At 51.7% G+C, this 14,338-nt stretch overlaps 1 long non-coding RNA gene across 2 annotated transcripts in view; it reads right to left on the bottom strand.

The window, feature by feature from the left end:
* The window catches only part of LOC114070682, a 22,720-nt gene extending 9,685 nt beyond the window's left edge, over window positions 1-13,035 (bottom strand). The window contains exons 1-3 of one of the 2 annotated variants that reach the window (XR_003573957.1): window positions 12,825-13,035; window positions 11,945-12,319; window positions 11,183-11,372 (exon numbers count right to left, since the gene is read on the bottom strand). This is a non-coding gene — a long non-coding RNA (uncharacterized LOC114070682). Of the gene's footprint in view, window positions 1-11,182; window positions 11,373-11,944; window positions 12,440-12,824 lie in introns of those variants that run through there. The other variant, XR_003573956.1, reaches the window with a different exon arrangement.
* Window positions 13,036-14,338: the final 1,303 nt, after the last annotated feature.

Below are 14,338 nucleotides of genomic sequence, written 5' to 3'. Positions count from 1 at the left end.
TTTTTTTTTTTTTTTTTTTTTTTTTTTTTTTTTTTTTTTTTTTTTTTTGAGCAGAAACACACAGATACGGGACCTGAGAAGTTCTTCGGTCCACTGATCCCACTGGCAACACCCCCACTGATCCCACTGCCCAGGCCCTGGTGATTTAGGGGAACATAAAAGAAAATCTTCAGGGGCAAATTAGGCAGCAGGGGGGGGAAATCCAATTCTTCCCGGGAACCAAACCCTTAAGTCTTGGGAAAGTCAATACAAATAAAGTGCAAGCCATAACCAGGGCAGCAATTCAGGTTTCAGGTGTTGACACACAGGTGCTCCATGTCACCTGAAGGTACCTGGCCTGGCCTCCAGCTGCTGCCGAGGAGGCTGTGGGTCTCTGCAGGGCTGCTGCCACACCTGCTGTGTGTAGGTGCCCAAAGGCACCTAAAATAACCCAAACCCCCCGGGTTTCAGAACCAGGATTGCTACTCAAGGGTCAGAGTTACCAAATGCAGGTGCATAACGTGCCTACCTGCAAGGCTTGTGTTGCCCCTTAGAGGTGATGGAAAATAAGTGAGTAATATCCAAGGATTCATCTTCTAACAGAGATGCTCACATTTGGCCAAGTATTCTGTTATTTTTTTCTCCCAGACGGTAACAAATCAGCCTTCTAAAGCCTCAGTGCTAAGACCTCACCTGTTTTAACTCCAACACACAGTCCTGCTTCGAACTGTCAATACTTCACACCAGGATTTACCTGGAGGACAGGCGGTAACTTTGACAGGAGGATGAATCAGTTTAGATTTAGATCAGATATTGGGGACAAATTCTTCCCTGTGAGGGTGGTGAGGAACTGGCACAGGTTTGCCCAGAGAAGCTGTGGCTGCCCCATCCCTGGAAGTGTTCCAGGCCGGGTTGGACAGGGCTTGAAGCAACCTGGGATAGTGGAAGGTGTCCGTGACCGTGGCAGGGAGATGGAACAAGATAAGCTTCCACTCCAAATGATTCCATGATTTCCTTTCTGGTCCTCTCAATAAGGAGTTCACACACTTCAGTCTCTCCAGGCTTCCTTCTCACCGTGCCTGAATCCTGCCTTTTTCCATCTATTCCTGGGAGAACCAGCCATAAAATCAGCTCTGTGGGAAGGGATCAAAGGTCTATCAGCCCTGGAAACCCGTCTCCCATAGGGACTAAGAGCAGGTGGTGTGGAAAACACACAAGAACAGGGTCAGCACTTCTGATTCTTCACCACTTATCAGAGCCAATTTCAGCTCCGAGAGGCTCCGGAATCTCCAGCCCCAGATGGTTTTGATGCCTGTCCAGAGCCTGACAGCATTTTGCTGTCACCAACTCACCCAGAGTTTCCCTAAATCCCTATCAAATTGGAATATCTGCAGCAGCTAGAGGCAAGTTCTCCAGCTCAGCCTGACAGTCCATCACAGCCTCCTTCTCCTTCGGATCTGCTGCTTGTCCTTTGGCTTTGTTCTCTGCTATCCTAAGCAATCATTGCATGAAATCATATCCATAAATTTAGAAGTATCAAGAACACCACTCATGATCAGAACCTTTTGAACCAAACCTGCAAACTTGAGTTCCTCCCCAAGAAATCCTTCTCTTAATACAGGATGAGCACAGACACGTACATAGAAGGGCATTGAAAAAAAAAAAAAATCACAGAATCTCCTGAGTTGGAAGGGACCCACAAGGACCATCAAGTCCAGCTCCTGGCCCTGCACAGGACAGCCCCAAGAATCCCACAGGAAGAAGGAAGTATGGGCACCCTGGCTCTTTGGCACTCTCTTTCACACACTCCTCCTGGCTGGTAGTTGGGTTTTGCAGGAGGAAGCTGCAGGAGAACAGAAAGCAGCTCTGTGGCTGTTTGCAGTAACTCCTCCCACGCTCGGGGGCAGTGGATAAAGGAGAGCGCCAAGCAGCTTGTTGGAAACTTAACAAGTGGGAGATGAAGGCTGATAGAACGGGCTGGTGAGAGGCAGGACTCAGGTCTCCTCCACCCGTCTGCCTGGGCTGTCCCAGAGACACTGGTTGGTCAAAAAACCACCAGCAGGTGAGGAACAGGCGGAGAGGAATGAGCACGCAGCCCTCAGCCGTCCCTGTGCTATTATCAAGGGGGTTTTGAGGAAGGAGTCTCCAAGGGAAATTTGGCTTGGCCTGTGGTCTGCCTCTGTTCCCACCAGTGTAACTGGGAGTGACTTGAATGGCTGCAATACCTGTCACACACATTCGGTTTTGGGATCCCCAGAAGCTGTCAAACCCCCTTTAATACTGGGAAGAGTCAGCAGTGATGTGATCACAGCCTTCAGCTGCCTCTGCACAAAAAAAAACACTCAACCATACGGAATGTTTAATGTAAGGAAAAGTGGTTGACAGATGAAGCTGGATATAGAAACTCTCCCTTTACCTCTGGATTCACACTAAGAGCAGAAACTGGGAAAAGTGCAGACTTGTTGACTTGGGCAGCATTTGCTCCCTATTCATATTATGTTCCATTCTACTGTTTTTTTTTCCTAACACAGCAGCAGGAAATCAGTTTCAGCCAGGCTGTGATCACCACAAAGCCCTACAGATTAAAATAAATAAGTAACAGGACCTGCTTTTCTCCTGAGCCTTTGTGTTAGGTGTGAATCAAGGGGTGCTGGGCTGTGTTTGCCCAGTCTAAGCAAAAGGGAACTGGCTCAGTGTTCCCTTTCTCTCTCATCTGCTATGTCTGGTGCCAGCCCTGCTGATGCCTCAGCACCTGGGGCTGGCTCCATCTGCCTCCCCAGTGCTGACTCCAGTGCTTGTTGTTACGTGTTCTGCCTGCACAGCCAGTTCCCAGGCTGCCTCGCTCAGGTGATCCCTTCCCTGGCTGGACCTGCTCCGCTGCTTTGGGACACTCCCAGGAGCTGAGGCTGCCCAAGGTCTGTAGGCACTGGGGAAGGAACTGCCTGGGAGGAAGCAGGGCTGGATCCCTTTGTCTGGAAAAGGCTGGGAAGACCTGATCCCTTGCTCCTTTGCTTGTGTGCAAGTACAGACACAACTTCCTGGGTTTAAACACCTCATCTTTTCACTGCTCTGGGTACCACCGAGAAGAAGAAGGCAGCACAGTCTATTCTTTAACCCACACTCTGCACAGCCAGCCACAGACCCCTCCGTGCCATCAACACTTGAAGACTTCCACACCCTGGGCAAGAAGTTAGTCCAGGAGATTTTGATCCCTTTGATGGGCCCCAGCTGGCCCATAAACCATATTCATTGGCATCACCTATGTCTCTTAGGGTAGGCTGTGGAAAAAAAAAAAATGCAGGTTTTCAAATGTCTCAACACCTGAAGTTTAGAAATCAATTATTTAAAAAAAAAAAAAATTATTTGGTCTGAAAAAATAGAAAACATCCTGTGAAAACAGGCTGCTGTCGTTCTGGGAGGGCTGGGTTTAGGAGAGGACAGCAATTCCTGAGGGAAAACGACTGGAGCAGACATAGTGACAATGAGACATGGAAAGTGTTGGTTTGCTCTCAAGAAAACGTCGTACTTGGTGAATGATCTGGGGAGGGACCTGTCTCCTGGAATATGGTTTAAGGTATGAGGTTTTTAATTCTGCACTGTGATGGAAGGACAGCCAGCGCCTTCTGATCTTGCTGCAGCAGAGGTAGAACCTGCATGAACAGAGAGACGGGCTCATCCTCTCCAGAAGCTGCTCCTGCATGTCCTCACTTTCCATACTAAGGGTTAGACTTCTCCTGAAAAGGATCTCTCAGGTTAAGGCCTTTCACTTGTCGGTCTCACGGTGATGCAGCACTTGTACTTGCAGCACAGGACCCCAGAATTTCCCGCTTTAGCCAAAGCACACGGCTGTGGAATTGTACAAGAGCTGAGGCAAAGAGAAAACCGCCCGGAGAAGCTGTGGCTGCCCCATCCCTGCAAGTGTCCAACACCAAGTTGGATGGGGCTTGGACCAACCTGGAATAGTGGAAGGTGTCCCTGCCCACGGCAGGACAGTTGGAACGAGATGGTCTTGAAGGTCCCTTCCAATCCAAACCACTCTGTAATTCCATGAAAAGAGATGCTGGAATTCTTCTCACCAAGCAGGGCTCAGGCACATTCCCCCGAACAGCACAGTGAAATGTGAGCAATAAACTGGATTAGATCCTTTTTTTTAGGCACAGCTGCCTCTGCCAAGTCCGAATCCTTATTTCTCCTCTTTCCATTCTCCTCTCTGCATTTTCTGCTGGGTTTTTGTCACGTTCTCATCCTCAGCGTCCTCTCAGTTTCAGGCAGTAGGCTCAAAGCCTGGGTTACTGTTAAAATTTCTGGTTGGAATTTGTTACTCCTGTTGCAATACCCCACAGGCCTTTTCCTTTGGTCATCTGATGAGTTGATCACTCCACATTAATAATCTGAGTGAATATCACCCCATTTTTTTTTTTTACTCTGGATGGTTTTATATGGATCTCAGTCGTCATTACAAAAAAGACAGAAGTCATCAGAAGTCATGGCCATCAGATGAGAAATTGGTTCAATTAATCAATTATTCACTGAGCTTCCAGAGATCATCTGGATCTCTGCATCTGGATCACAGCTGCCATCTTCCATGTTCACACCTGTGGCAGCTGAACCTGACAAATGGCTCCATAAACTCTTTCTGTGTCTCAGGTGAGAAGGGAATGCCCTGAATGCTACAGACATGTGGCAGAGGGAAACTGGAAGCCCAGTCTGCACCTCAAACACCCACTGGACTCTTGTTCACCTCTGCTTACCAGTGCAAGGGATCCCACAGAACATTCCTTGCTGGAGGATTGGGAATGTCCAGGGGATCTTCCCGCAGGCCAGAGGAAGGGAAAAGTGGCAGAAAAATTACGTCATCATTTTCCTTGTGAAGGGGTTATTATTGAGACACCTGTCAACGTGTCACAGCACGGCAGCCTGTCACGCATGTCAGCCTTAACTACCCTGTGCAACAAGGGGACGGGGTGGATGGGGAAATCCGAGCTGTGGGGACTCTCCAGGACGCACTGTGATGTTTGCAGCTGCTGAAAATGAAGTGCTATCCTGCATGCAAAAGGGGTCTCTTAGAGAGAGCAGATTACTCGAAGAATCATGGGATCATGGAATTCTTTGGGTTGGAAAAGCCCTCTGAGCCTATCGAGTCCAACTATTCCCCCAGCACTGCCAAGGCCACCACTAACTCATGTCCCCAGGCGCCACATCTGTGATAGCAATGCTCATGCCACGCTCTCTCCTCCAGCCAGTGCTTTTTCCCTGGATTTTATTCAGAAGGTAGAAGATATAACAAAGTCTAGACCAGAAAACTTCAAGAAAAGGACCGGCAGTGTAAGGTCTAACATGGAGAAGGAGAAGGAGAACCCCCTTCTGCCTTTCGCTGTTATTTCCCCCCCCCATCCTGATCAAACTCTTCCTCATTAGGGCTACAAAAATCCAGTATATTGGGCCTGATAAGCAGTCTGGAAGTGTTCCATGTAACCATAAAATGCAAAGGAGTCCAATCCCGCAAGGTTTGGAGGTGAATTTCAGTTGCTTGGAAAGTTGTGATTGCCAGAAAAGTTATGTCTAGAACATGGGTGAATCTGTCCTGACCCACAACCCTGCTCTGCCACAAACAGACTGTGGCATGTGAACATTTCCACATTTATAGACTCTCAGAATCAGAGACTGGTTGGGGTGGGAAGGAATCGTCAGGCCCATCTCGTTCCATCCCCTGCCATGGGCAGGGATGCCTTCCACTAGGCCAGACTCCTCCCAGCCCCAGCCTGGCCTTGAACACTTCCAGGGATGGGGCAGCCACAAATTTTTCAAAGATGTCCCCTAAGCCACACAGAGAGCATAACTTTTTTTCCCCCTCTCTGAATACTCCTATTCCCACTGCCAGGTGACAGCAAATCCAGCTCTCCTTTCATCTCTCAAGTACAACTCTAAAAGCCCCTCAGGTAAATAAGAGTGAGAACAAAATCTGAACGACCTTCTCTCCCCAAACTACAGTCCCTCCGTGTCCCTCTAATGGATCCAGGTCACGCTGTGCTCTCCTGCCTCCTGATCCAGGGAAAACATGTGCACGGGGAACTGGGAAGCCGTGTTTGGCACTGCTGTCTCTGTCGCTGCTCTGCTTTGGGGTACTGTGCTGTTACTGACATATTTTTGGCCTCCCTCACAACTGAGCTTATTGCAGTTCCCAAAAATTAGATGTTTTCAGCAGCAGAAGGATTTGATCAGCACTCCTGTCCCTTCGCAGGTGCCTCTTCCCTCTCTAATTGTCCCAGAAGATGGAGAACCTGGTCCTCAGGCCAGGCAAGAGCCATAATTGACCCCTATTGACCTCAGCCAATTTAGAGTGAGGAACACGGGACCGTCCCCTTCCTCTGCTCACACACAAATCCTGAGGTCTGTCAGGCTCACCCCTGTGGAAAACTCACCGAGTGTCAGCACGTGTGCTTGTGCACGCGTGTCCACGCGCATCCGTCCGTGCTCCTGCCTGGACGTGCACGGCTATGTCGGGGCTCGCGGGCTGTGTCGGTGCTCGGCTGCACACCCAACCTCACGCGTGTGGAGAGCGGGAGCCTGGGAACTGCTTCCCAGCTCCTCGCACACGGCAGACCTCAGCCCTCCCAGCACGACCACCGGTGATGTCCCCTCTGTGCCAACCTCCCGACCACGTCCCTACTGCATTCCTGATCCAAGAAAGAGGCCGACTCGGGCTCCGTCATGAGGAACTGAGTCAGGCTGTAAGACTCTTCCCAAAGACTGAGGCTGAGTTTGGGAATACCCGCTCCTTGGGGATTTCTCAAAGGGACGGGACACAGTTGTGTGAAGTGTTCACTGAGCAATTTTGATCTGAGGACAGATGGGTCCCTTCCCATCCCCAATCCCTGATGCCACCACTGGGACATTCTGGATCCCTTCCCTTGCGATCCCCAGCCCCTGCTGCCAGTGCTGGGACATTTTTCCTCCCCACTTGCCTCTCTCTTCTCCTCCTGTGTCTCTCCCTTCTCCCCATCACGGCGTGACTGGGAGCTCCTGCCACTGGAGCCTTCCTGCGTAGAAGCAGCCATCTCCTGCCCATGGAATGCCTGCAGAATTCCCCGTCCCAGATCCCAGATGCCCAGCCCTGCGCACAGAAGCAAGGCAGGCCCTCCCCAGCCCTTGCCCTCCACCTCACGCAGCCATGCAGGTACCCCGGCTGTGTCTGCCCTTCTCCTACCTTCCCAGGGGAGCCGGGCTGGTGGTGGGTCACTCTGGCTCAGGCGGCCATGCAGGTACCCGCAAGGTCCCTGCCCTTCTCCTGCCTTCCCAGGTGAGCCGGGGCAGATGGTGGGTCACTCTCTGCTCACCTGGACGTGCCTGCAACCTGATTCACCTGGGAGCCTGGAGAGCGAGGCTCCACCCAGGGCAGAGCGGGGGTGAGTAAGAGCGAGAGAAAGGCAAACTCCGGAGCGTTGTTCCCTCCCCAGGCGCAGGGAGCCAGAGATAAGGGCTGCGCATTCCTGAGCCGCCGGAGGCCTCTCCCTTCCCGTCTGTCCTGAGCCTGTCAGACCAGCTCGGGGCTGGGAGCGGGACCGAGCAGCGCCCCAGACACGGACCCCCGACCCCTGACATGGGCCCGAGCACGGACCTTGGCCCCCAGCCCCGGGCAGGGCTTGGCCCTGCGGCCCCCAGGGACGGGGGATTTGGGCTCTCGGGCACTTCTCTACTCTGGGGGTCTGTTCGGGGCGGTCGAGCGGCAATTGGCACCGTGGCAACAGGAGGGGGTCGGGGGGCAGCGCCCTGTGGCCGCATCTCCGCAGCGGCGGGACGGGGACCCTGCGGCGGGACTGTCCCCCCGGTGTCCCTGAGGGTGCCGGAGAAGGGGGTGTGAGGAGGTGGCCTCCTGCCTCCCCCCCCCTCATCGCTGTACTCGCCCCCGGAGCCCAGGCCCCGCGGGCGGGGAAGGGTTAAGCGAGATTCCCCGCAGCCCCGGGCGTGGCAGCGCCTGTTCCACCTTTCATGTCCCAGCTCGTCCCGCCCGGCAGCCGCCGCCGCCGTGAGGGCCGGGCCGGGCCGGCGGTGACTCAGGCGGGGGCGGGGGAGGCGCCATGGCGGGGAGGCGGGAGGCAGCGGGGCCGGGACCGGGACCGGGGGGTCCCGGGGGGTCCCGGGGGGCGGGCGGGCAGAAAGAACCCCTTGTGTTCCCGCGGCTGAGGCACCTCGAACGCTGACGGGGTGGGTCAGTGTTGCGCCCCTCATGAAAAGGAGGACATTGAAGGGCCTGGAGCGTGCCCAGGGAAGGGGCTGCGGCACCAGGAGCGGCTGAGGGAGCTGGGGGGGCTCAGCCTGGAGAAAAGGAGGCTCAGGGGGGACCTTCTGGCTCTCTGCAGCTCCCTGACAGGAGAGGGTCGGGCTCTGCTCCCAGGGAATAAGGGATAGGTAAAACAGCTTCAAGTTGTGCCAGGGGAGGGGTCAGGTTGGATGTTGAGAAAATTCCTTCCCAGAAAGGGCCGTCCAACCCTGGGACAGTCTGCCTAGGTCAGGGGTGGAGTCCCTGTCTCTGGGGGGATTTAACAGCCATGTGGATGTGGCACCTGGGGACATGGGTTAGTTGTGGCATTGGCAGTGCTGTGGGAGCAGCTGGACTTTGTCATTATCAAGTTATCGAATCATGGAATAGTTGGGGCTGGAAAGAACCTTTAAGCCCATCCAGTTCCACCCCCTGCCCTGAGCAGGGATGCCTTCCATTAAACCAGGTTGGTCCAAGCCCTGTCCAGCCCAGCCTGGAACACTTTCAGGGATGGGGCAGTCACAGCCTCTTTGGGCAACCTGTGCCAGGAACTCACCACTGTCACAGGGAGAGTTTCTTCCCAATTGCCCATCTAACCCTGCCCTCTGGCAGTGGGAAGCTATTGCCCCTTGTCTTAGCCTTCCAGGCCCTTGTCCAAAGTCCCTCTCCAGCTCTCAGGGAGCCCCTTCAGGCACTGGAATTGTGGTAACAGTTCATCAGCTCCTTGGCTTCTCTTCTTGTGGACGGATCACTTCTGCTCTCTAATGGAATGTAGTATTGTCTTTGATTATGTACATCTTTGAGATGATACCTTGTTTGTCATCAGGAAACTGCAAAGGCTCTGTTTTGAGGCCCCAAAAGTGATGACGTTGCTGGCAGTGCCATGGTTATGATACAGATGTTTAAGGCAGGATTTATCAGACTTTGGTAACGACTACAGAGATGGCTGCATCGTGGCCGGGCATCCCATATATTTTGGCATGGTGTCACTATTGTCCATGGGTGCAGTTCAGATCTTCTAGACCAAAAAGATGAACTGTGGCTGAACCTCCCTGGGTACAAGGGAGCCAAACCATCTATCTGATATCTCAGATAGAATTTAGGTTGGATAAGCAGCATTCCTGGTCTGAAGCTGCGATTCGAGACCAGCTGAGCTGAACCAACCCTGCCCGTAAGGAAAGTCAGTTTCAGTCTGAGTTTGGGGCTTTTCTTTGTGCAATATTGACACACGAATTGGTGAAATTACTCAGAAAGTCAAGCCTAAACTGCTTCCCTAATTTTTCCGCAAGGTTTCAGTGTGTGGCTTTACAGACCTTTTATTCCTTAAATAACAATGATTTGTAATAGTCTAAAATGACCTGTAAAGGAACTTAAAATCCACGTGAACTTCAGATCTAGATTCTATCAGCCAGCAAGAGCCTGTGTTATTCTGGGGTGTTACTATTTGAGAAAAATCCCAGTGAAAATTCACTGGCCTTCACGGTTTGTGGTCAGAACAACTCCCTAGACTCATGTTTCAGCCTTTATGTCACACCGTACATAGAATTTAATCCACCTCATTAAATGTCATAACTTGCATTTGACTAAAGTATTTCTCAGTAATGTCACTATTAGTTATCACCTTTCAGTCTTCTCTTTATTAAATAAAGAGAACATTTAAAACCTCTCTTATTTTCTCTTTTGCCCATCATTTAAACCACGTTCGTGAACCTTTTTTGTTCCAGCTTCTCAAAGCTGACGTTCAAATCTGATTATGAAATTGGACACTTTTACTTTCAGTTTCATATTGCTGTATACACAACTGACCGACATTTTATTAGAGTAGGTTTGACTTCTCCTGAATGAAAAATCACCTCGAAAGGCTGATTTCAAAGCTATTCCCAAGGGAATAAAAGGGCCTTAATCATCACACTACAACAAAAATGGGACCACCTGCATCTTTCCACTTGGGAATTAGTAATGAAGTTTTGATGGTTTTCTATTCTGAAGGTTGGTCGTGTTTATTTTCGTGTTCTCTTTCCAAAATAATCTTGGTTATTTTAGGGAATCTTCATTCACAAATGCAGTGTACATGTGTAGATGGTGTTTGTTTGGTTTTCACTAATTACAAGTGTGTGTCTGCATTGTTACACTGGATTAGGGCAGTAATCTGGGTAATTACTGTTTGTCCTCAGTGTCTTGGCAGGCTCCTTCTGCTGTGGCCTGCACACAAGGGACACTTGTGTCCTAGATTGCTGATCTCTGGGTTAATGACATGGGATAAAACAAAGAGCGTGGAATGAGTGTGAGACCTCGTTTCAGATTTGTGGCAGCTGCTCCAGCTGTGACAGAGCCCGCAGAGTGTGGCAGCGAACACTTTGAACAGGTGGGCAGCAGCTCCTCAGGAACCAACGCAGCCCTCAGGCATCAGTCAGGGCATGCTGGGGGTACTGCTGTGGCCCCCAGTTTTGGCAGCGGCCTGAACAGGAGCTGTGAGAGGTCCCAGCAGCAATCAGGAGGGCATTGCACAGATTTGTGTCCTCAAGTGCCACAGAATTCAACAAACATGTGAATATGGCACTTGAGGACATGGTTTAATGGTGAACATGGTGGCGGTGCTGGGCTGGTGGTTGGGCTTCATGATCTTAAAGGTCTTTTCCAGCCTTAATGATTCTATGATTCCATGATTCCAAAACTGACACGTGGAAATCTGACCTGATGGGAGCTGGCACAGAGAAGGCAGGTTTCCCAGAGAAGCTGTGGCTGCCCCGTCCCTGGAAGTGTTACAGTCCAGGCCAGGTTGGACGAGGCTTGGAGCAACGTGGTCTGGTGGAAGGTGTCCCTGCCCATGGCAGGGGTGGGACTGAATGGGCTTTGAGGTCTCTTACCACCTAAGCCATTCTGTGATTCTGTGATTATCACCTCTATGAGCCCTGACAAGAGTATAAGGAACAGATACATTACCGGCCCCAGTGGTGCCATGAACAGAGAGACAAGGTGACCTGGAGAACAGGAACTCGTTCTTCGAATCGCTTCTCTAGCAGTGCAGATCCCTGGGCTCTTGGATAATGGAGGAGAAGGCGGTGAATCCTCCCCTTGACTCCACGCTGGTGACTCAGCCCGGCTGCCACTCTAGGTTTGATCTTTTCAGGCTCTGCATTTGTAGATAGCAGATTATCTGGGTTAAGTGCAGCTTCGCTTTCTCCCTTTTTATCTGTCTGCTCTGAAGCTGTTTAACATGATCTGCCTGTTTCTATGCAACTCAGTATCAGGAACTCCCAGGTACTGACACTGAGCTGAGTTTTTCTGCAGTGACCGCATGCTCGGTGTGTTCGTGAACTCACAGAGTCCCAATTCCCACACCCTGCTCTGCTGACAGCAATGGAGAAGTCTCTTCAGTGGTTGCACGAGTCATCCCCCTCTAGTTCTTCACAGTGACTTTTTACTGGAAAGAACTGTGGAGAAATCCCACATTATTCTAACAAGCAGGAGTGACATCTGAATGGAACTACAGGAGTGAGAACAGAAACCTGGTCTTGCACAGTTCATTAGAATTTTAGAATTATTCATTTTTAAATGAAAACTGCCTTAAATTAATGGGCTGAATGAGGAATAACCTGAGAAGAGTCACTGTTGTATTTGTACAGCAGCACTGTTTGGGTACCATGGGGGCGGCAGGGAAGGGAAGGAGGGTGGTTTTGGTGGTTGTTGTTTTTTTTTTCTTACCAGTGTTCAGCTCTGACGGCCATCCTTTCCTCTCTGTGGAAAAACGCAGGAGCGACCTAAGGAAGATCCCTGGGATCAGGTCGCCTGGCCTTAACCTGTGACCAAACTGGAGAGTCCCCAGTGCAGACGAGGGATTCAGAACATCCAGTAAGAACTAAGAGGAAACTCCTATCTGTTTGGCTGGACCAATTAACGCCTCCCCACAGGAACAAGGATCTCCGGGGCCAGAGTTCATCCCTCCACTGGCAGAGTCTCCATCTTCAGTCACAGGAGTCACATTTTCATTTCTAACCCAGACATTATTTATACAAACCAGTACTGTAGAGAAGACAAACGGATTTTGCTGGCAGATGCGCCGCGTCTCTTCTGCCCTCCCTGAAGCGAGAACCGGCCTCGCTGCGCGGCGAGCCCTGCTTTAGAACGCCGGTTTAAGGGAATCAAACAGTTGAGAATTCGGCAGAACCGCGGGTATATATGGCTTCTGCAGCCGATGAAACTGCAGAGACCGCAGCGCTGCCGGACCGCCCGCCCCGGGATCCGCCCCGGGATCCGCCCGGGGATCCGCGCCAAGACCCGCCTGTGCCCCCCGTCCCCGCCCGTCCCGGGCAGCCCCGGCACTCTGCCGGTGCCCGCCCAGCCCTCCGGGACCGCCCGAACGAGGCCTCTTGCCCTCCAGGGAGCCACAGCTCCTAATTCAGGATGGTCGGCCGACTCGGTTAATGAACGTCGATTTCTGCATCCCGACCCTGAAGACATTTACGAGCCGAGCCTGAAATGGACCCCGGGCCCCCCCACCGTGACGGCCGCCAGCCTGAAGTCACCCCCATTCACTGTGACCCCGAGCCCAGCCCGTCGGGGGGCTGCTCACTCAGCTGCTCACTCCGTGCAGGATGGATGGTCCCGGCTCTGCCCTGGACACCTTGTCCAGAAGGATCCGGGGAGAGACAGAGTCCAAAGTTTTGCTAAAATTAAAAAAAAAAAAATCTTCTGCTGGCTCCCCTCAGTCCCCCTCGCTGGGAGAGCTGGTCACGTGGGGGAATGGAGCTGGTTATCAGCTGGCTGGACAGGACTTTGCCCTCTGCCCAGAGAAGCTGTGGCAACCCTGTCCCAGGAAACGTCGGGCTTGGAGCAACCTGGTCTAGTGGAAGGTGCCCATGGCAGGAGGTGAGACTGGGTGACCTTTAAGGTCACTCCAACCCAGCCCATTCTGAGATTCTATGAACCTGCCCTGGGAAATGTTACCACCCACTCCTGTCCCGTTTCTGCCAAAAGAAAGTTCTGTAGTTCTCAGGTTGCTTTGGCCAGATGATGATTGCCCAGTCCATTAATCCAGTGATGATGCTTTCCCATGGTTATGATATGGATACATTCATAATATTTGGGGAATACAGAGAAACATCCATGTAGGAATTTCTGTTCATGGCGTGTTCTCTGAGTGAAGTTACAGTCAAATGTCAATTCATGTTTAGGTGGAGTTTGAGCACCTTTAGTCGCACAAGTGAAGCATGTGCAGCTTTTGCTTCATTAGCATGTGTGAGTGCATAAACAATAATGTGTATTTTGGAGTTAATGAAGGGAAAATCAGCTCTCAGTGGATCATTCATAGAATCACAAAATCATGGAACCATAGAATGGTTTGGGTGGAAAGGGAGCCCATCCAGTCCTACCCCCTGCCCTGAGGAGGAACACCATCCACTATCCCAGGTTGCTCCAAGCCCCGTCCAACCTGGCCATGAACACTTCCAGGGATCCAGGGGCAGCCACAGCTTCTCTGGGCAACCTGTGCCAGGGCCTCCCCACCCTCACAGGAAAGAATTTCTTCCCAATATCCCATCTATCCCTGCCCTCTGGCAGTGGGAATCCATTCCCCCTTGTCCTGTCACTCCAGTCCTTGCTCAAGGAAGGGAAGGCTCTGAGGAGATCTCAGAACCCCTTCCAGGGCCTAAAGGGGCTCCAAGAGAGCTGGAGAGGGACTGTGGACAAGGGCATGTGATGATTATAAGATCTGTGTCTTAGAAGAAACCCCAGTAATGAATCAAAGAGAATCCGTTTGATTCTCTCATGCAGGGGCTGAGACATCAGGACATGAGACAGCGCAGGACATGACACGAGGAACTGCCAGATGTGGAGGCAGCAGGATGAGAAGCTGAGGAAATCTCAAATAGTGCTGGGAGGAGTGGCTGGATTCCACAGGAGTTCAGGGACAGAGAAGGGATGCTGTAGATAACTGGGTGCCAGGGACTTTGGGGGGCAGAACAGGACAAAAGTTCTCGGGTCACCATATCAGTGTGACACCGTGGAAAGGCAGGTGGTCAGGAAACCCAACTGGAAGGACCAGATTTAGGTATGAATGAGCAAAACTGGGACCAAAGGGGAGGATGTAGTTGTTTCTCT

This window comes from Empidonax traillii, unplaced genomic scaffold, assembly GCF_003031625.1.
Source record: "Empidonax traillii isolate 1590-97213 ecotype Southwest subspecies unplaced genomic scaffold, ASM303162v1 scaffold1657:size115891, whole genome shotgun sequence".
Taxonomy (NCBI): domain Eukaryota; kingdom Metazoa; phylum Chordata; class Aves; order Passeriformes; family Tyrannidae; genus Empidonax; species Empidonax traillii.
This window is presented reverse-complemented; position numbering and strand designations above follow the sequence as displayed.